Source organism: Opisthocomus hoazin, chromosome 25, assembly GCF_030867145.1.
Source record: "Opisthocomus hoazin isolate bOpiHoa1 chromosome 25, bOpiHoa1.hap1, whole genome shotgun sequence".
Classification (NCBI taxonomy): domain Eukaryota; kingdom Metazoa; phylum Chordata; class Aves; order Opisthocomiformes; family Opisthocomidae; genus Opisthocomus; species Opisthocomus hoazin.
Window position 1 is genome coordinate 2,421,023 of NC_134438.1, and position 19,599 is coordinate 2,440,621.

A 19,599-nucleotide genomic window follows, 5' to 3' on the forward strand; every position below is an offset into this window, starting at 1 on the left:
ACACCACCCTTCCCAGCATGCGTTTGAAGTTTCAAGTGGCAAGATAAGCAAGCAGCCCCATTCTCTGTGCCTCTATGCGAACAGTGCCATGGGCAGATGAGGCTGAGCAACAGCTTTCCAGGCTAGCCCCTTCTGGCTGCCAGCTATCTGCAGACGTTCGCATTTCAAGAGCAGGGCTGCGAAAGGAGCCTAGCAGGTACACCATCTTTCCCAGGCTACGTTTGAAGTTTGAGGTGGCAAGACAAGCAAGGAGCCCCATTCTCTGTGCCTCTGTGCGAGCACTGCCATGGGCAGATGAGGCTGAGCAACAGCTTTCCAGGCTAGCCCCTTCTGCCTGCCAGCTATCTGCAGACGTTCGCACTTTCGGAGCAGGGCTGCGAAAGGAGCCTGGCTGGGACACCAACTTTCCCAGGCTACGTTTGAAGTTTGAGGTGGCAAGACAAGCAAGCAGCCCCATTCTCTGTGCCTTTGTGCGAGCACTGTCATGGGCAGATGAGGCTGAGCAAGTGCTTTCCAGGATAGCCCCTTCTGCTTGCCAGCTATCTGCAGACGTTCGCACTTTCGGAGCAGGGCTGCGAAAGGAGCCTGGCTGGGACACCAACTTTCCCAGGCTACGTTTGAAGTTTCAAGTGGCAAGATAAGCAAGGAGCCCCATTCTCTGTGCCTCTATGCGAACAGTGCCATGGGCAGATGAGGCTGAGCAACAGCTTTCCAGGCTAGCCCCTTCTGCCTGCCAGCTATCTGCAGACGTTCGCATTTCAAGAGCAGGGCTGCGAAAGGAGCCTGGCAGGGACACCACCATTCCCAGCATGCGTTTGAAGTTTCAAGTGGCAAGATAAGCAAGCAGCCCCATTCTCTGTGCCTCTGTGCGAACAGTGCCTTGGGCAGATGATGCTGAGCAAGTGCTTTCCAGGATAGCACCTTCTGGCTGCCAGCTATCTGCAGACGTTCGCACTTTCGGAGCAGGGCTGCGAAAGGAGCCTGGCTGGGACACCAACTTTCCCAGGCTACGTTTGAAGTTTGAGGTGGCAAGACAAGCAAGGAGCCCCATTCTCTGTGCCTCTGTGCGAGCACTGCCATGGGCAGATGAGGCTGAGCAACAGCTTTCCAGGCTAGCCCCTTCTGCCTGCCAGCTATCTGCAGACGTTCGCACTTTCGGAGCAGGGCTGCGAAAGGAGCCTGGCTGGGACACCAACTTTCCCAGGCTACGTTTGAAGTTTGAGGTGGCAAGACAAGCAAGCAGCCCCATTCTCTGTGCCTTTGTGCGAGCACTGTCATGGGCAGATGAGGCTGAGCAACAGCTTTCCAGGCTAGCCCCTTCTGCTTGCCAGCTATCTGCAGACGTTCGCACTTTCGGAGCAGGGCTGCGAAAGGAGCCTGGCTGGGACACCAACTTTCCCAGGCTACGTTTAAAGTTTCAAGTTGCAAGATAAGCAAGGAGCCCCATTCTCTTTGCCTCTATGCGAACAGTGCCATGGGCAGATGAGGCTGAGCAACAGCTTTCCACGCTAGCCCCTTCTGCCTGCCAGCTATCTGCAGACGTTCGCATTTCAAGAGCAGGGCTGCGAAAGGAGTCTGGCAGGGACACCACCATTCCCAGCATGCGTTTGAAGTTTCAAGTGGCAAGATAAGCAAGCAGCCCCAATTCTCTGTGCCTCTATGTGAACAGTGCCATGGGTAGATGAGGCTGAGCAACTGCTTTCCAGGCTAGCCCCTTCTGCCTGCCAGCTATCTGCAGACGTTCGCACTTTCGGAGCAGGGCTGCGAAAGGAGCCTGGCTGGGACATCAACTTTCCCAGGCTACGTTTGAAGTTTGAGGTGGCAAGACAAGCAAGGAGCCCCATTCTCTGTGCCTCTATGCGAACAGTGCCTTGGGCAGATGAGGCTGAGCAACAGCTTTCCAGGTTAGCCCCTTCTGCCTGCCAGCTATCTGCAGACGTTCGCATTTCAAGAGCAGGGCTGCGAAAGGAGCCTAACAGGTACACCATCTTTCCCAGGCTACGTTTGAAGTTTGAGGTGGCAAGACAAGCAAGCAGCCCCATTCTCTGTGCCTCTATGCGAGCACTGCCATGGGCAGATGAGGCTGAGCAACAGCTTTCCAGGCTAGCCCCTTCTGCCTGCCAGCTATCTGCAGACGTTCGCACTTTCGGAGCAGGGCTGTGATAAGAGCCTGGCAGGGACACCACCCTTCCCAGCATGCGTTTGAAGTTTCTAGTGGCAAGATAAGCAAGGAGCCCCATTCTCTGTGCCTCTATGCGAACAGTGCCATGGGCACATAAGGCTGAGCAACAGCTTTCCAGGTTAGCCCCTTCTGGCTGCCAGCTATATGCAGACGTTCGCATTTCAAGAGCAGGGCTGCGAAGGAGCCTAATAGGTACACCATCTTTCCCAGGCTACGTTTGAAGTTTGAGGTGGCAAGACAAGCAAGGAGCCCCATTCTCTGTGCCTCTATGCGAACTGTGCCATGGGCAGATGAGGCTGAGCAACAGCTTTCCAGGATAGCCCCTTCTGCTTGCCAGCTATCTGCAGACGTTCGCACTTTCGGAGCAGGGCTGGGATAGCAGCCTGGCTGGGACACCACCATTCCCAGCATGCGTTTGAAGTTTCAAGTGGCAAGATAAGCAAGGAGCCTCATTCTCTGTGCCTCTATGCGAACAGTGCCATGGGCAGATGAGGTTGAGCAACAGCTTTCCAGGCTAGCCCCTTCTGCTTGCCAGCTATCTGCAGACGTTCGCACTTTCGGAGCAGGGCTGGGATAGGAGCCTGGCAGGGACACCACCCTTCCCAGCATGCGTTTGAAGTTTCAAGTGGCAAGATAAGCAAGCAGCCCCATTCTCTGTGCCTCTATGCGAACAGTGCCATGGGCAGATGAGGCTGAGCAACAGCTTTCCAGGCTAGCCCCTTCTGGCTGCCAGCTATCTGCAGACGTTCGCATTTCAAGAGCAGGGCTGCGAAAGGAGCCTAGCAGGTACACCATCTTTCCCAGGATACGTTTGAAGTTTGAGGTGGCAAGACAAGCAAGGAGCCCCATTCTCTGTGCCTCTGTGCGAGCACTGCCATGGGCAGATGAGGCTGAGCAACAGCTTTCCAGGATAGCCCCTTCTGTCTGCCAGCTATCTGCAGACGTTCGCACTTTCGGAGCAGGGCTGCGAAAGGAGCCTGGCTGGGACATCAACTTTCCCAGGCTACGTTTGAAGTTTGAGGTTGCAAGACAAGCAAGGAGCCCCATTCTCTGTGCCTCTATGCGAACAGTGCCATGGGCAGATGAGGCTGAGCAACAGCTTTCCAGGTTAGCCCCTTCTGGCTGCCAGCTATCTGCAGACGTTCGCATTTCAAGAGCAGGGCTGCGAAAGGAGCCTAACAGGTACACCATCTTTCCCAGGCTACGTTTGAAGTTTGAGGTGGCAAGACAAGCAAGCAGCCCCATTCTCTGTGCCTCTATGCGAGCACTGCCATGGGCAGATGAGGCTGAGCAACAGCTTTCCAGGCTAGCCCCTTCTGCCTGCCAGCTATCTGCAGACGTTCGCACTTTCGGAGCAGGGCTGTGATAGGAGCCTGGCAGGGACACCACCATTCCCAGCATGCGTTTGAAGTTTCAAGTGGCAAGATAAGCAAGCAGCCCCAATTCTCTGTGCCTCTATGTGAACAGTGCCATGGGTAGATGAGGCTGAGCAACTGCTTTCCAGGCTAGCCCCTTCTGCCTGCCAGCTATCTGCAGACGTTCGCACTTTCGGAGCAGGGCTGCGAAAGGAGCCTGTCTGGGACACCAACTTTCCCAGGCTACGTTTGAAGTTTGAGGTGGCAAGACAAGCAAGCAGCCCCATTCTCTGTGCCTTTGTGCGAGCACTGTCATGGGCAGATGAGGCTGAGCAACAGCTTTCCAGGCTAGCCCCTTCTGCTTGCCAGCTATCTGCAGACGTTCGCACTTTCGGAGCAGGGCTGCGAAAGGAGCCTGGCTGGGACACCAGCTTTCCCAACCTACGTTTAAAGTTTCAAGTGGCAAGATAAGCAAGGAGCCCCATTCTCTGTGCCTCTATGCGAACAGTGCCATGGGCAGATGAGGCTGAGCAACAGCTTTCCAGGCTAGCCCCTTCTGCCTGCCAGCTATCTGCAGACGTTCGCATTTCAAGAGCAGGGCTGCGAAAGGAGCCTGGCAGGGACACCACCATTCCCAGCATGCGTTTGAAGTTTCAAGTGGCAAGATAAGCAAGCAGCCCCATTCTCTGTGCCTCTATGTGAACAGTGCCATGGGTAGATGAGGCTGAGCAACTGCTTTCCAGGCTAGCCCCTTCTGCCTGCCAGCTATCTGCAGACGTTCGCACTTTCGGAGCAGGGCTGCGAAAGGAGCCTGGCTGGGACACCTACTTTCCCAGGCTACGTTTGAAGTTTGAGGTGGCAAGACAAGCAAGGAGCCCCATTCTCTGTGCCTCTGTGCAAGCACTGCCATGGGCAGATGAGGCTGAGCAACAGCTTTCCAGGCTAGCCCCTTCTGCCTGCCAGCTATCTGCAGACGTTCGAACTTTCGGAGCAGGGCTGCGAAAGGAGCCTGGCTGGGACACCAACTTTCCCAGCATGCGTTTGAAGTTTCAAGTGGCAAGATAAGCAAGGAGCCCCATTCTCTGTGCCTCTATGCGAACAGTGCCATGGGCAGATGAGGCTGAGCAACAGCTTTCCAGGCTAGCCCCTTCTGACTGCCAGCTATCTGCAGACGTTCGCACTTTCGGAGCAGGGCTGTGATAGGAGCCTGGCAGGGACACCACCATTCCCAGCATGCGTTTGAAGTTTCAAGTGGCAAGATAAGCAAGCAGCCCCATTCTCTGTGACTCTATGCGAACAGTGCCATGCGCACATGAGGCTGAGCAACAGCTTTCCAGGCTAGCCCCTTCTGGCTGCCAGCTATCTGCAGACGTTCGCATTTCAAGAGCAGGGCTGCGAAGGAGCCTAACAGGTACACCATCTTTCCCAGGCTACGTTTGAAGTTTGAGGTGGCAAGACAAGCAAGGAGCCCCATTCTCTGTGCCTCTATGCGAACTGTGCCATGGGCAGATGAGGCTGAGCAACAGCTTTCCAGGCTAGCCCCTTCTGCTTGCCAGCTATCTGCAGACGTTCGCACTTTCGGAGCAGGGCTGGGATAGGAGCCTGGCAGGGACACCAACTTTCCCAGGCTACGTTTGAAGTTTGAGGTGGCAAGACAAGCAAGCAGCCCCATTCTCTGTGCCTTTGTGCGAGCACTGTCATGGGCAGATGAGGCTGAGCAACAGCTTTCCAGGCTAGCCCCTTCTGCTTGCCAGCTATCTGCAGACGTTCGCACTTTCGGAGCAGGGCTGCGAAAGGAGCCTGGCTCGGACACCAACTTTCCCAGGCTACGTTTAAAGTTTCAAGTGGCAAGATAAGCAAGGAGCCCCATTCTCTGTGCCTCTATGCGAACAGTGCCATGGGCAGATGAGGCTGAGCAACAGCTTTCCAGGCTAGCCCCTTCTGCCTGCCAGCTATCTGCAGACGTTCGCATTTCAAGAGCAGGACTGCGAAAGGAGCCTGGCAGGGACACCACCATTCCCAGCATGCGTTTGAAATTTCAAGTGGCAAGATAAGCAAGCAGCCCCATTCTCTGTGCCTCTGTGCGAACAGTGCCATGGGCAGATGAGGCTGAGCAACAGCTTTCCAGTATAGCACCTTCTGGCTGCCAGCTATCTGCAGACGTTCGCACTTTCGGAGCAGGGCTGCGAAAGGAGCCTGGCTGGGACACCAACTTTCCCAGGCTACGTTTGAAGTTTGAGGTGGCAAGACAAGCAAGCAGCCCCATTCTCTGTGCCTCTGTGCGAGCACTGCCATGGGCAGATGAGGCTGAGCAACAGCTTGCCAGGCTAGCCCCTTCTGCCTGCCAGGTATCTGCAGACGTTCGCACTTTCGGAGCAGGGCTGCGAAAGGAGCCTGGCTGGGACACCAACTTTCCCAGGCTACGTTTGAAGTTTGAAGTGGCAAGACAAGCAAGCAGCCCCATTCTCTGTGACTCTATGCGAACAGTGCCATGGGCAGATGAGGCTGAGCAACAGCTTTCCAGGCTAGCCCCTTCTGGCTGCCAGCTATCTGCAGACGTTCGCACTTTCGGAGCAGGGCTGCGAAAGGAGCCTGGCAGGGACACCACCATTCCCAGCATGCGTTTGAAGTTTCAAGTGGCAAGATAAGCAAGCAGCCCCATTCTCTGTGACTCTATGCGAACAGTGCCATGGGCAGATGAGGCTGAGCAACAGCTTTCCAGGCTAGCCCCTTCTGGCTGCCAACTATCTGCAGACGTTCGCACTTTCGGAGTAGGGCTGGGATAGGAGCCTGGCAGGGACACCACCCTTCCCAGCATGCGTTTGAAGTTTCTAGTGGCAAGATAAGCAAGGAGCCCCATTCTCTGTGCCTCTATGCGAACAGTGCCATGGGCACATGAGGCTGAGCAACAGCTTTCCAGGCTAGCCCCTTCTGGCTGCCAGCTATATGCAGACGTTCGCATTTCAAGAGCAGGGCTGCGAAGGAGCCTAACAGGTACACCATCTTTCCCAGGCTACGTTTGAAGTTTGAGGTGGCAAGACAAGCAAGGAGCCCCATTCTCTGTGCCTCTATGCGAACAGTGCCATGGGCAGATGAGGCTGAGCAACAGCTTTCCAGGCTAGCCCCTTCTGCTTGCCAGCTATCTGCAGACGTTCGCACTTTCGGAGCAGGGCTGGGATAGCAGCCTGGCTGGGACACCACCATTCCCAGCATGCGTTTGAAGTTTCAAGTGGCAAGATAAGCAAGCAGCCCCATTCTCTGTGACTCTATGCGAACAGTGCCATGGGCAGATGAGGCTGAGCAACAGCTTTCCAGGCTAGCCCCTTCTGGCTGCCAGCTATCTGCAGACGTTCGCACTTTCGGAGCAGGGCTGCAAAAGGAGCCTGGCAGGGACACCACCCTTCCCAGCATGCGTTTGAAGTTTCTAGTGGCAAGATAAGCAAGGAGCCCCATTCTCTGTGCCTCTATGCGAACAGTGCCATGGGCACATGAGGCTGAGCAACAGCTTTCCAGGCTAGCCCCTTCTGGCTGCCAGCTATCTGCAGACGTTCGCATTTCAAGAGCAGGGCCGCGAAAGGAGCCTAACAGGTACACCATCTTTCCCAGGCTACGTTTGAAGTTTGAGGTGGCAAGACAAGCAAGCAGCCCCATTCTCTGTGCCTCTATGCGAGCACTGCCATGGGCAGATGAGGCTGAGCAACAGCTTTCCAGGCTAGCCCCTTCTGCCTGCCAGCTATCTGCAGACGTTCGCACTTTCGGAGCAGGGCTGCGAAAGGAGCCCGGCTGGGACATCAACTTTCCCAGGCTACGTTTGAAGTTTGAGGTGGCAAGACAAGCAAGGAGCCCCATTCTCTGTGCCTCTATGCGAGCACTGCCATGGACAGATGAGGCTGAGCAACAGCTTTCCAGGCTAGCCCCTTCTGCCTGCCAGCTATCTGCAGACGTTCGCACTTTCGGAGCAGGGCTGTGATAGGAGCCTGGCAGGGACACCACCATACCCAGCATGCGTTTGAAGTTTCAAGTGGCAAGATAAGCAAGCAGCCCCAATTCTCTGTGCCTCTATGTGAACAGTGCCATGGGTAGATGAGGCTGAGCAACTGCTTTCCAGGCTAGCCCCTTCTGCCTGCCAGCTATCTGCAGACGTTCGCACTTTCGGAGCAGGGCTGCGAAAGGAGCCTGGCTGGGACACCAACTTTCCCAGGCTACGTTTGAAGTTTGAGGTGGCAAGACAAGCAAGGAGCCCCATTCTCTGTGCCTCTCTGCGAGCACTGCCATGGGCAGATGAGGCTGAGCAACAGCTTTCCAGGCTAGCCCCTTCTGCCTGCCAGCTATCTGCAGACGTTCGCACTTTCGGAGCAGGGCTGCGAAAGGAGCCTGGCTGGGACACCAACTTTCCCAGGCTACGTTTGAAGTTTGAGGTGGCAAGACAAGCAAGGAGCCCCATTCTCTGTGCCTTTGTGCGAGCACTGTCATGGGCAGATGAGGCTGAGCAACAGCTTTCCAGGCTAGCCCCTTCTGCTTGCCAGGTATCTGCAGACGTTCGCACTTTCGGAGCAGGGCTGCGAAAGGAGCCTGGCTGGGACACCAACTTTCCCAGCATGCGTTTGAAGTTTCAAGTGGCAAGATAAGCAAGGAGCCCCATTCTCTGTGCCTCTATGCGAACAGTGCCATGGGCAGATGAGGCTGAGCAACAGCTTTCCAGGCTAGCCCCTTCTGACTGCCAGCTATCTGCAGACGTTCGCACTTTCGGAGCAGGGCTGTGATAGGAGCCTGGCAGGGACACCACCATTCCCAGCATGCGTTTGAAGTTTCAAGTGGCAAGATAAGCAAGCAGCCCCATTCTCTGTGACTCTATGCGAACAGTGCCATGGGCAGATGAGGCTGAGCAACAGCTTTCCAGGCTAGCCCCTTCTGGCTGCCAGCTATCTGCAGACGTTCGCATTTCAAGAGCAGGGCTGCGAAGGAGCCTAACAGGTACACCATCTTTCCCAGGCTACGTTTGAAGTTTGAGGTGGCAAGACAAGCAAGGAGCCCCATTCTCTGTGCCTCTATGCGAACTGTGCCATGGGCAGATGAGGCTGAGCAACAGCTTTCCAGGCTAGCCCCTTCTGCTTGCCAGCTATCTGCAGACGTTCGCACTTTCGGAGCAGGGCTGGGATAGGAGCCTGGCAGGGACACCACCCTTCCCAGCATGCGTTTGAAGTTTCAAGTGGCAAGATAAGCAAGCAGCCCCATTCTCTGTGCCTCTATGCGAACAGTGCCATGGGCAGATGAGGCTGAGCAACAGCTTTCCAGGCTAGCCCCTTCTGGCTGCCAGCTATCTGCAGACGTTCGCATTTTAAGAGCAGGGCTGCGAAAGGAGCCTAGCAGGTACACCATCTTTCCCAGGATACGTTTGAAGTTTGAGGTGGCAAGACAAGCAGGGAGCCCCATTCTCTGTGCCTCTGTGCGAGCACTGCCATGGGCAGATGAGGCTGAGCAACAGCTTTCCAGGATAGCCCCTTCTGCCTGCCAGCTATCTGCAGACGTTCGCACTTTCGGAGCAGGGCTGCGAAAGGAGCCTGGCTGGGACATCAACTTTCCCAGGCTACGTTTGAAGTTTGAGGTGGCAAGACAAGCAAGGAGCCCCATTCTCTGTGCCTCTATGCGAACAGTGCCATGGGCAGATGAGGCTGAGCAACAGCTTTCCAGGTTAGCCCCTTCTGCCTGCCAGCTATCTGCAGACGTTCGCATTTCAAGAGCAGGGCTGCGAAAGGAGCCTAACAGGTACACCATCTTTCCCAGGCTACGTTTGAAGTTTGAGGTGGCAAGACAAGCAAGCAGCCCCATTCTCTGTGCCTCTATGCGAGCACTGCCATGGGCAGATGAGGCTGAGCAACAGCTTTCCAGGCTAGCCCCTTCTGCCTGCCAGCTATCTGCAGACGTTCGCACTTTCGGAGCAGGGCTGTGATAGGAGCCTGGCAGGGACACCACCATTCCCAGCATGCGTTTGAAGTTTCAAGTGGCAAGATAAGCAAGCAGCCCCAATTCTCTGTGCCTCTATGTGAACAGTGCCATTGGTAGATGAGGCTGAGCAACTGCTTTCCAGGCTAGCCCCTTCTGCCTGCCAGCTATCTGCAGACGTTCGCACTTTCGGAGCAGGGCTGCGAAAGGAGCCTGGCTGGGACACCAACTTTCCCAGCCTACGTTTGAAGTTTGAGGTGGCAAGACAAGCAAGGAGCCCCATTCTCTGTGCCTCTCTGCGAGCACTGCCATGGGCAGATGAGGCTGAGCAACAGCTTTCCAGGCTAGCCCCTTCTGCCTGCCAGCTATCTGCAGACGTTCGCACTTTCGGAGCAGGGCTGCGAAAGGAGCCTGGCTGGGACACCAACTTTCCCAGGCTACGTTTGAAGTTTGAGGTGGCAAGACAAGCAAGCAGCCCCATTCTCTGTGCCTTTGTGCGAGCACTGTCATGGGCAGATGAGGCTGAGCAACAGCTTTCCAGGCTAGCCCCTTCTGCTTGCCAGCTATCTGCAGACGTTCGCACTTTCGGAGCAGGGCTGCGAAAGGAGCCTGGCTCGGACACCAACTTTCCCAGGCTACGTTTGAAGTTTGAAGTGGCAAGACAAGCAAGCAGCCCCATTCTCTGTGACTCTATGCGAACAGTGCCATGGGCAGATGAGGCTGAGCAACAGCTTTCCAGGCTAGCCCCTTCTGGCTGCCAGCTATCTGCAGACGTTCGCACTTTCGGAGCAGGGCTGGGATAGGAGCCTGGCTGGGACACCACCATTCCCAGCATGCGTTTGAAGTTTCAAGTGGCAAGATAAGCAAGCAGCCCCATTCTCTGTGACTCTATGCGAACAGTGCCATGGGCAGATGAGGCTGAGCAACAGCTTTCCAGGCTAGCCCCTTCTGGCTGCCAGCTATCTGCAGACGTTCGCACTTTCGGAGTAGGGCTGGGATAGGAGCCTGGCAGGGACACCACCCTTCCCAGCATGCGTTTGAAGTTTCTAGTGGCAAGATAAGCAAGGAGCCCCATTCTCTGTGCCTCTATGCGAACAGTGCCATGGGCACATGAGGCTGAGCAACAGCTTTCCAGGCTAGCCCCTTCTGGCTGCCAGCTATATGCAGACGTTCGCATTTCAAGAGCAGGGCTGCGAAGGAGCCTAACAGGTACACCATCTTTCCCAGGCTACGTTTGAAGTTTGAGGTGGCAAGACAAGCAAGGAGCCCCATTCTCTGTGCCTCTATGCGAACAGTGCCATGGGCAGATGAGGCTGAGCAACAGCTTTCCAGGCTAGCCCCTTCTGCTTGCCAGCTATCTGCAGACGTTCGCACTTTCGGAGCAGGGCTGGGATAGCAGCCTGGCTGGGACACCACCATTCCCAGCATGCGTTTGAAGTTTCAAGTGGCAAGATAAGCAAGCAGCCCCATTCTCTGTGACTCTATGCGAACAGTGCCATGGGCAGATGAGGCTGAGCAACAGCTTTCCAGGCTAGCCCCTTCTGCCTGCCAGCTATCTGCAGACGTTCGCACTTTCGGAGCAGGGCTGCAAAAGGAGCCTGGCAGGGACACCACCCTTCCCAGCATGCGTTTGAAGTTTCTAGTGGCAAGATAAGCAAGGAGCCCCATTCTCTGTGCCTCTATGCGAACAGTGCCATGGGCACATGAGGCTGAGCAACAGCTTTCCAGGCTAGCCCCTTCTGGCTGCCAGCTATATGCAGACGTTCGCATTTCAAGAGCAGGGCTGCGAAGGAGCCTAGCAGGTACACCATCTTTCCCAGGATACGTTTGAAGTTTGAGGTGGCAAGACAAGCAAGGAGCCCCATTCTCTGTGCCTCTGTGCGAGCACTGCCATGGGCAGATGAGGCTGAGCAACAGCTTTCCAGGCTAGCCCCTTCTGCCTGCCAGCTATCTGCAGACGTTCGCACTTTCGGAGCAGGGCTGCGAAAGGAGCCTGGCTGGGACATCAACTTTCCCAGGCTACGTTTGAAGTTTGAGGTGGCAAGACAAGCAAGGAGCCCCATTCTCTGTGCCTCTATGCGAACAGTGCCATGGGCAGATGAGGCTGAGCAACAGCTTTCCAGGTTAGCCCCTTCTGCCTGCCAGCTATCTGCAGACGTTCGCATTTCAAGAGCAGGGCTGCGAAAGGAGCCTAACAGGTACACCATCTTTCCCAGGCTACGTTTGAAGTTTGAGGTGGCAAGACAAGCAAGCAGCCCCATTCTCTGTGCCTCTATGCGAGCACTGCCATGGGCAGATGAGGCTGAGCAACAGCTTTCCAGGCTAGCCCCTTCTGCCTGCCAGCTATCTGCAGACGTTCGCACTTTCGGAGCAGGTCTGTGATAGGAGCCTGGCAGGGACACCACCATACCCAGCATGCGTTTGAAGTTTCAAGTGGCAAGATAAGCAAGCAGCCCCAATTCTCTGTGCCTCTATGTGAACAGTGCCATGGGTAGATGAGGCTGAGCAACTGCTTTCCAGGCTAGCCCCTTCTGCCTGCCAGCTATCTGCAGACGTTCGCACTTTCGGAGCAGGGCTGCGAAAGGAGCCTGGCTGGGACACCAACTTTCCCAGGCTACGTTTGAAGTTTGAGGTGGCAAGACAAGCAAGGAGCCCCATTCTCTGTGCCTCTCTGCGAGCACTGCCATGGGCAGATGAGGCTGAGCAACAGCTTTCCAGGCTAGCCCCTTCTGCCTGCCAGCTATCTGCAGACGTTCGCACTTTCGGAGCAGGGCTGCGAAAGGAGCCTGGCTGGGACACCAACTTTCCCAGGCTACGTTTGAAGTTTGAGGTGGCAAGACAAGCAAGGAGCCCCATTCTCTGTGCCTTTGTGCGAGCACTGTCATGGGCAGATGATGCTGAGCAACAGCTTTCCAGGCTAGCCCCTTCTGCTTGCCAGGTATCTGCAGACGTTCGCACTTTCGGAGCAGGGCTGCGAAAGGAGCCTGGCTGGGACACCAACTTTCCCAGGCTACGTTTAAAGTTTCAAGTGGCAAGACAAGCAAGGAGCCCCATTCTCTGTGCCTCTGTGCGAGCACTGCCATGGGCAGATGAGGCTGAGCAACAGCTTTACAGGCTAGCCCCTTCTGCCTGCCAGGTATCTGCAGACGTTCGCACTTTCGGAGCAGGGCTGCGAAAGGAGCCTGGCTGGGACACCAACTTTCCCAGCATGCGTTTGAAGTTTCAAGTGGCAAGATAAGCAAGCAGCCCCATTCTCTGTGACTCTATGCGAACAGTGCCATGGGCAGATGAGGCTGAGCAACAGCTTTCCAGGCTAGCCCCTTTTGCCTGCCAGCTATCTGCAGACGTTCGCACTTTCGTAGCAGGGCTGCAAAAGGAGCCTGGCAGGGACACCACCCTTCCCAGCATGCGTTTGAAGTTTCTAGTGGCAAGATAAGCAAGAAGCCCCATTCTCTGTGCCTCTATGCGAACAGTGCCATGGGCACATGAGGCTGAGCAACAGCTTTCCAGGCTAGCCCCTTCTGGCTGCCAGCTATATGCAGACGTTCGCATTTCAAGAGCAGGGCTGCGAAGGAGCCTAACAGGTACACCATCTTTCCCAGGCTACGTTTGAAGTTTGAGGTGGCAAGACAAGCAAGGAGCCCAATTCTCTGTGCCTCTATGCGAACTGTGCCATGGGCAGATGAGGCTGAGCAACAGCTTTCCAGGCTAGCCCCTTCTGCTTGCCAGCTATCTGCAGACGTTCGCACTTTCGGAGCAGGGCTGGGATAGGAGCCTGGCTGGGACACCACCATTCCCAGCATGCGTTTGAAGTTTCAAGTGGCAAGATAAGCAAGGAGCCTCATTCTCTGTGCCTCTATGCGAACAGTGCCATGGGCAGATGAGGCTGAGCAACAGCTTTCCAGGCTAGCCCCTTCTGCTTGCCAGCTATCTGCAGACGTTCGCACTTTCGGAGCAGGGCTGGGATAGGAGCCTGGCAGGGACACCACCCTTCCCAGCATGCGTTTGAAGTTTCAAGTGGCAAGATAAGCAAGCAGCCCCATTCTCTGTGCCTCTATGCGAACAGTGCCATGGGCAGATGAGGCTGAGCAACAGCTTTCCAGGTTAGCCCCTTCTGCCTGCCAGCTATCTGCAGACGTTCGCATTTCAAGAGCAGGGCTGCGAAAGGAGCCTAACAGGTACACCATCTTTCCCAGGCTACGTTTGAAGTTTGAGGTGGCAAGACAAGCAAGCAGCCCCATTCTCTGTGCCTCTATGCGAGCACTGCCATGGGCAGATGAGGCTGAGCAACAGCTTTCCAGGCTAGCCCCTTCTGCCTGCCAGCTATCTGCAGACGTTCGCACTTTCGGAGCAGGGCTGTGATAGGAGCCTGGCAGGGACACCACCATTCCTGGCATGCGTTTGAAGTTTCAAGTGGCAAGATAAGCAAGCAGCCCCAATTCTCTGTGCCTCTATGTGAACAGTGCCATGGGTAGATGAGGCTGAGCAACTGCTTTCCAGGCTAGCCCCTTCTGGCTGCCAGCTATCTGCAGACGTTCGCACTTTCGGAGCAGGGCTGCGAAAGGAGCCTGGCTGGGACACCAACTTTCCCAGGCTACGTTTGAAGTTTGAGGTGGCAAGACAAGCAAGGAGCCCCATTCTCTGTGCCTCTCTGCGAGCACTGCCATGGGCAGATGAGGCTGAGTAACAGCTTTCCAGGCTAGCCCCTTCTGCCTGCCAGCTATCTGCAGACGTTCGCACTTTCGGAGCAGGGCTGCGAAAGGAGCCTGGCTGGGACACCAACTTTCCCAGGCTACGTTTGAAGTTTGAGGTGGCAAGACAAGCAAGCAGCCCCATTCTCTGTGCCTTTGTGCGAGCACTGTCATGGGCAGATGAGGCTGAGCAACAGCTTTCCAGGCTAGCCCCTTCTGCTTGCCAGCTATCTGCAGACGTTCGCACTTTCGGAGCAGGGCTGCGAAAGGAGCCTGACAGGGACACCAACTTTCCCAGGCTACGTTTAAAGTTTCAAGTGGCAAGATAAGCAAGGAGCCCCATTCTCTGTGCCTCTATGCGAACAGTGCCATGGGCAGATGAGGCTGAGCAACAGCTTTCCAGGCTAGCCCCTTCTGCCTGCCAGCTATCTGCAGACGTTCGCATTTCAAGAGCAGGGCTGCGAAAGGAGCCTGGCAGGGACACCACCATTCCCAGCATGCGTTTGAAATTTCAAGTGGCAAGATAAGCAAGCAGCCCCATTCTCTGTGCCTCTGTGCGAACAGTGCCTTGGGCAGATGAGGCTGAGCAAGTGCTTTCCAGGATAGCACCTTCTGGCTGCCAGCTATCTGCAGACGTTCGCACTTTCGGAGCAGGGTTGCGAAAGGAGCCTGGCTGGGACACCAACTTTCCCAGGCTACGTTTGAAGTTTGAGGTGGCAAGACAAGCAAGGAGCCCCATTCTCTGTGCCTCTGTGCGAGCACTGCCATGGGCAGATGAGGCTGAGCAACAGCTTTCCAGGATAGCCCCTTCTGCCTGCCAGGTATCTGCAGACGTTCGCACTTTCGGAGCAGGGCTGCGAAAGGAGCCTGGCTGGGACACCAACTTTCCCAGGCTACGTTTGAAGTTTGAGGTGGCAAGACAAGCAAGCAGCCCCATTCTCTGTGCCTTTGTGCGAGCACTGTCATGGGCAGATGAGGCTGAGCAACAGCTTTCCAGGCTAGCCCCTTCTGCTTGCCAGCTATCTGCAGACGTTCGCACTTTCGGAGCAGGGCTGCGAAAGGAGCCTGGCTGGGACACCAACTTTCCCAGGCTACGTTTAAAGTTTCAAGTGGCAAGATAAGCAAGGAGCCCCATTCTCTGTGCCTCTATGCGAAAAGTGCCATGGGCAGATGAGGCTGAGCAACAGCTTTCCAGGCTAGCCCCTTCTGCCTGCCAGCTATCTGCAGACGTTCGCATTTCAAGAGCAGGGCTGCGAAAGGAGTCTGGCAGGGACACCACCATTCCCAGCATGCGTTTGAAGTTTCAAGTGGCAAGATAAGCAAGCAGCCCCATTCTCTGTGCCTCTGTGCGAACAGTTCCTTGGGCAGATGAGGCTGAGCAAGTGGTTTCCAGGATAGCACCTTCTGGCTGCCAGCTATCTGCAGACGTTCGCACTTTCGGAGCAGGGCTGCGAAAGGAGCCTGACAGGGAACACCAACTTTCCCAGGCTACGTTTGAAGTTTGAGGTGGCAAGATAAGCAAGGAGCCCCATTCTCTGTGCCTCTATGCGAACAGTGCCATGGGCAGATGAGGCTGAGCAAGTGCTTTCCAGGATAGCACCTTCTGGCTGCCAGCTATCTGCAGACGTTCGCACTTTCGGAGCAGGGCTGCGAAAGGAGCCTGGCTGGGACACCAACTTTCCCAGCATGCGTTTGAAGTTTCAAGTGGCAAGATAAGCAAGGAGCCCCATTCTCTGTGCCTCTGTGCGAGCACTGCCATGGGCAGATGAGGCTGAGCAACAGCTTTCCAGGCTAGCCCCTTCTGCCTGCCAGCTATCTGCAGACGTTCGCACTTTCGGAGCAGGGCTGCGAAAGGAGCCTGGCTGGGACACCAACATTCCCAGGCTACCTTTGAAGTTTGAGGTGGCAAGACAAGCAAGGAGCCCCATTCTCTGTGCCTACGTGCGAGCACTGCCATGGGCAGATGAGGCTGAGCAACAGCTTTCCAGGCTAGCCCCTTCTGCCTGCCAGCTATCTGCAGACGTTCGCACTTTCGGAGCAGGGCTGTGATAGGAGCCTGGCAGGGACACCACCATTCCCAGCATGCGTTTGAAGTTTCAAGTGGCAAGATAAGCAAGCAGCCCCATTCTCTGTGCCTCTATGCGAACAGTGCCATGGGCAGATGAGGCTGAGCAACAGCTTTCCAGGCTAGCCTCTTCTGCTTGCCAGCTATCTGCAGACGTTCGCACTTTCGGAGCAGGGCTGCGAAAGGAGCCTGACAGGGACACCAACTTTCCCAGGCTGCGTTTGAAGTTTGAGGTGCCAAGAGAAGATAGCAGCTCCATTCTCTGTGCCTCTGTGCGAGCACTGCCATGGGCAGATGAGACTGAGCAACAGCTTTCCAGGCTAGCCCCTTCTGCCTGCCAGCTATCTGCAGATGTTCGCATTTCAAGAGCAGGGCTGCGTAAGGAGCCTAGCAGGTACACCATCTTTCCCAGGCTACGTTTAAAGTTTCAAGTGGCAAGATAAGCAAGGAGCCCCATTCTCTGTGCCTCTATGCGAACAGTGCCATGGGCAGATGAGGCTGAGCAACAGCTTTCCAGGCTAGCCCCTTCTGCCTGCCAGCTATCTGCAGACGTTCGCATTTCAAGAGCAGGGCTGCGAAAGGAGCCTGGCAGGGACACCACCATTCCCAGCATGCGTTTGAAATTTCAAGTGGCAAGATAAGCAAGCAGCCCCATTCTCTGTGCCTCTGTGCGAACAGTGCCTTGGGCAGATGAGGCTGAGCAAGTGCTTTCCAGGCTAGCCCCTTCTGCCTGCCAGCTATCTGCAGACGTTCGCACTTTCGGAGCAGGGCTGCGAAAGGAGCCTGGCTGGGACACCAACTTTCCCAGGCTACGTTTGAAGTTTGAGGTGGCAAGACAAGCAAGGAGCCCCATTCTCTGTGCCTCTGTGCGAGCACTGCCATGGGCAGATGAGGCTGAGCAACAGCTTTCCAGGCTAGCCCCTTCTGCCTGCCAGGTATCTGCAGACGTTCGCACTTTCGGAGCAGGGCTGCGAAAGGAGCCTGGCTGGGACACCAACTTTCCCAGGCTACATTTGAAGTTTGAGGTGGCAAGACAAGCAAGCAGCCCCATTCTCTGTGACTTTGTGCGAGCACTGTCATGGGCAGATGAGGCTGAGCAACAGCTTTCCAGGCTAGCCCCTTCTGCTTGCCAGCTATCTGCAGACGTTCGCACTTTCGGAGCAGGGCTGCGAAAGGAGCCTGGCTGGGACACCAACTTTCCCAGGCTACGTTTAAAGTTTCAAGTGGCAAGATAAGCAAGGAGCCCCATTCTCTGTGCCTCTATGCGAACAGTGCCATGGGCAGATGAGGCTGAGCAACAGCTTTCCAGGCTAGCCCCTTCTGCCTGCCAGCTATCTGCAGACGTTCGCATTTCAAGAGCAGGGCTGCGAAAGGAGTCTGGCAGGGACACCACCATTCCCAGCATGCGTTTGAAGTTTCAAGTGGCAAGATAAGCAAGCAGCCCCATTCTCTGTGCCTCTATGCGAACAGTGCCTTGGGCAGATGAGGCTGAGCAAGTGGTTTCCAGGCTAGCCCCTTCTGGCTGCCAGCTATCTGCAGACGTTCGCACTTTCGGAGCAGGGCTGCGAAAGGAGCCTGGCTGGGACACCAACTTTCCCAGGCTACGTTTGAAGTTTGAGGTGGCAAGACAAGCAAGCAGCCCCATTCTCTGTGCTTCTGTGCGAGCACTGCCATGGGCAGATGAGGCTGAGCAACAGCTTTCCAGGCTAGCCCCTTCTGCCTGCCAGCTATCTGCAGACGTTCGCACTTTCGGAGCAGGGCTGTGATAGGAGCCTGGCAGGGACACCACCATTCCCAGCATGCGTTTGAAGTTTCAAGTGGCAAGATAAGCAAGCAGCTTCATTCTCTGTGCCTCTATGCGAACAGTGCCATGGGCAGATGAGGCTGAGCAACAGCTTTCCAGGCTAGCCCCTTCTGCTTGCCAGCTATCTGCAGACGTTCGCACTTTCGGAGCAGGGCTGGGATAGGAGCCTGGCAGGGACACCACCATTCCCAGCATGCGTTTGAAGTTTCAAGTGGCAAGATAAGCAAGCAGCCCCATTCTCTGTGCCTCTATGCGAACAGTGCCATGGGCAGATGAGGCTGAGCAACAGCTTTCCAGGCTAGCCCCTTCTGGCTGCCAGCTATCTGCAGACGTTCGCACTTTCGGAGCAGGGCTGCGAAAGGAGCCTGACAGGGACACCAACTTTCCCAGGCAACGTTTGAAGTTTGAGGTGGCAAGATAAGCAAGGAGACCCATTCTCTGTGCCTCTATGCGAACAGTGCCATGGGCAGATGAGGCTGAGCAAGTGCTTTCCAGGATAGCACCTTCTGCCTGCCAGCTATCTGCAGACGTTCGCACTTTCGGAGCAGGGCTGCGAAAGGAGCCTGGCTGGGACACCAACTTTCCCAGCATGCGTTTGAAGTTTCAAGTGGCAAGATAAGCAAGGAGCCCCATTCTCTGTGCCTCTGTGCGAGCACTGCCATGGGCAGATGAGGCTGAGCAACAGCTTTCCAGGCTAGCCCCTTCTGGCTGCCAGCTATCTGCAGACGTTCGCACTTTCGGAGCAGGGCTGCGAAAGGAGCCTGGCTGGGACACCAACATTCCCAGGCTACATTTGAAGTTTGAGGTGGCAAGACAAGCAAGGAGCCCCATTCTCTGTGCCTCCGTGCGAGCACTGCCATGGGCAGATGAGGCTGAGCAACAGCTTTCCAGGCTAGCCCCTTCTGCCTGCCAGCTATCTGCAGACGTTCGCACTTTCGGAGCAGGGCTGCGAAAGGAGCCTGGCTGGGACACCAACTTTCCCAGGCTACCTTTGAAGTTTGAGGTGACAAGACAAGCAAGCAGCCCCATTCTCTGTGCCTCTGTGCGAGCACTGCCATGGGCAGATGAGGCTGAGCAACAGCTTTCCAGGCTAGCCCCTTCTGCCTGCCAGCTATCTGCAGACGTTCGCATTTCAAGAGCAGGGCTGCGAAAGGAGTCTGGCAGGGACACCACCATTCCCAGCATGCGTTTGAAGTTTCAAGTGGCAAGATAAGCAAGCAGCCCCAATTCTCTGTGCCTCTATGTGAACAGTGCCATGGGTAGATGAGGCTGAGCAACTGCTTTCCAGGATAGCACCTTCTGGCTGCCAGCTATCTGCAGACGTTCGCACTTTCGGAGCAGGGCTGCGAAAGGAGCCTGGCTGGGACACCAACTTTCCCAGGCTACGTTTGAAGTTTGAGGTGGCAAGACAAGCAAGGAGCCCCATTCTCTGTGCCTCTGTGCGAGCACTGCCATGGGCAGATGAGGCTGAGCAACAGCTTTCCAGGCTAGCCCCTTCTGCCTGCCAGCTATCTGCAGACGTTCGCACTTTCGGAGCAGGGCTGCGAAAGGAGCCTGGC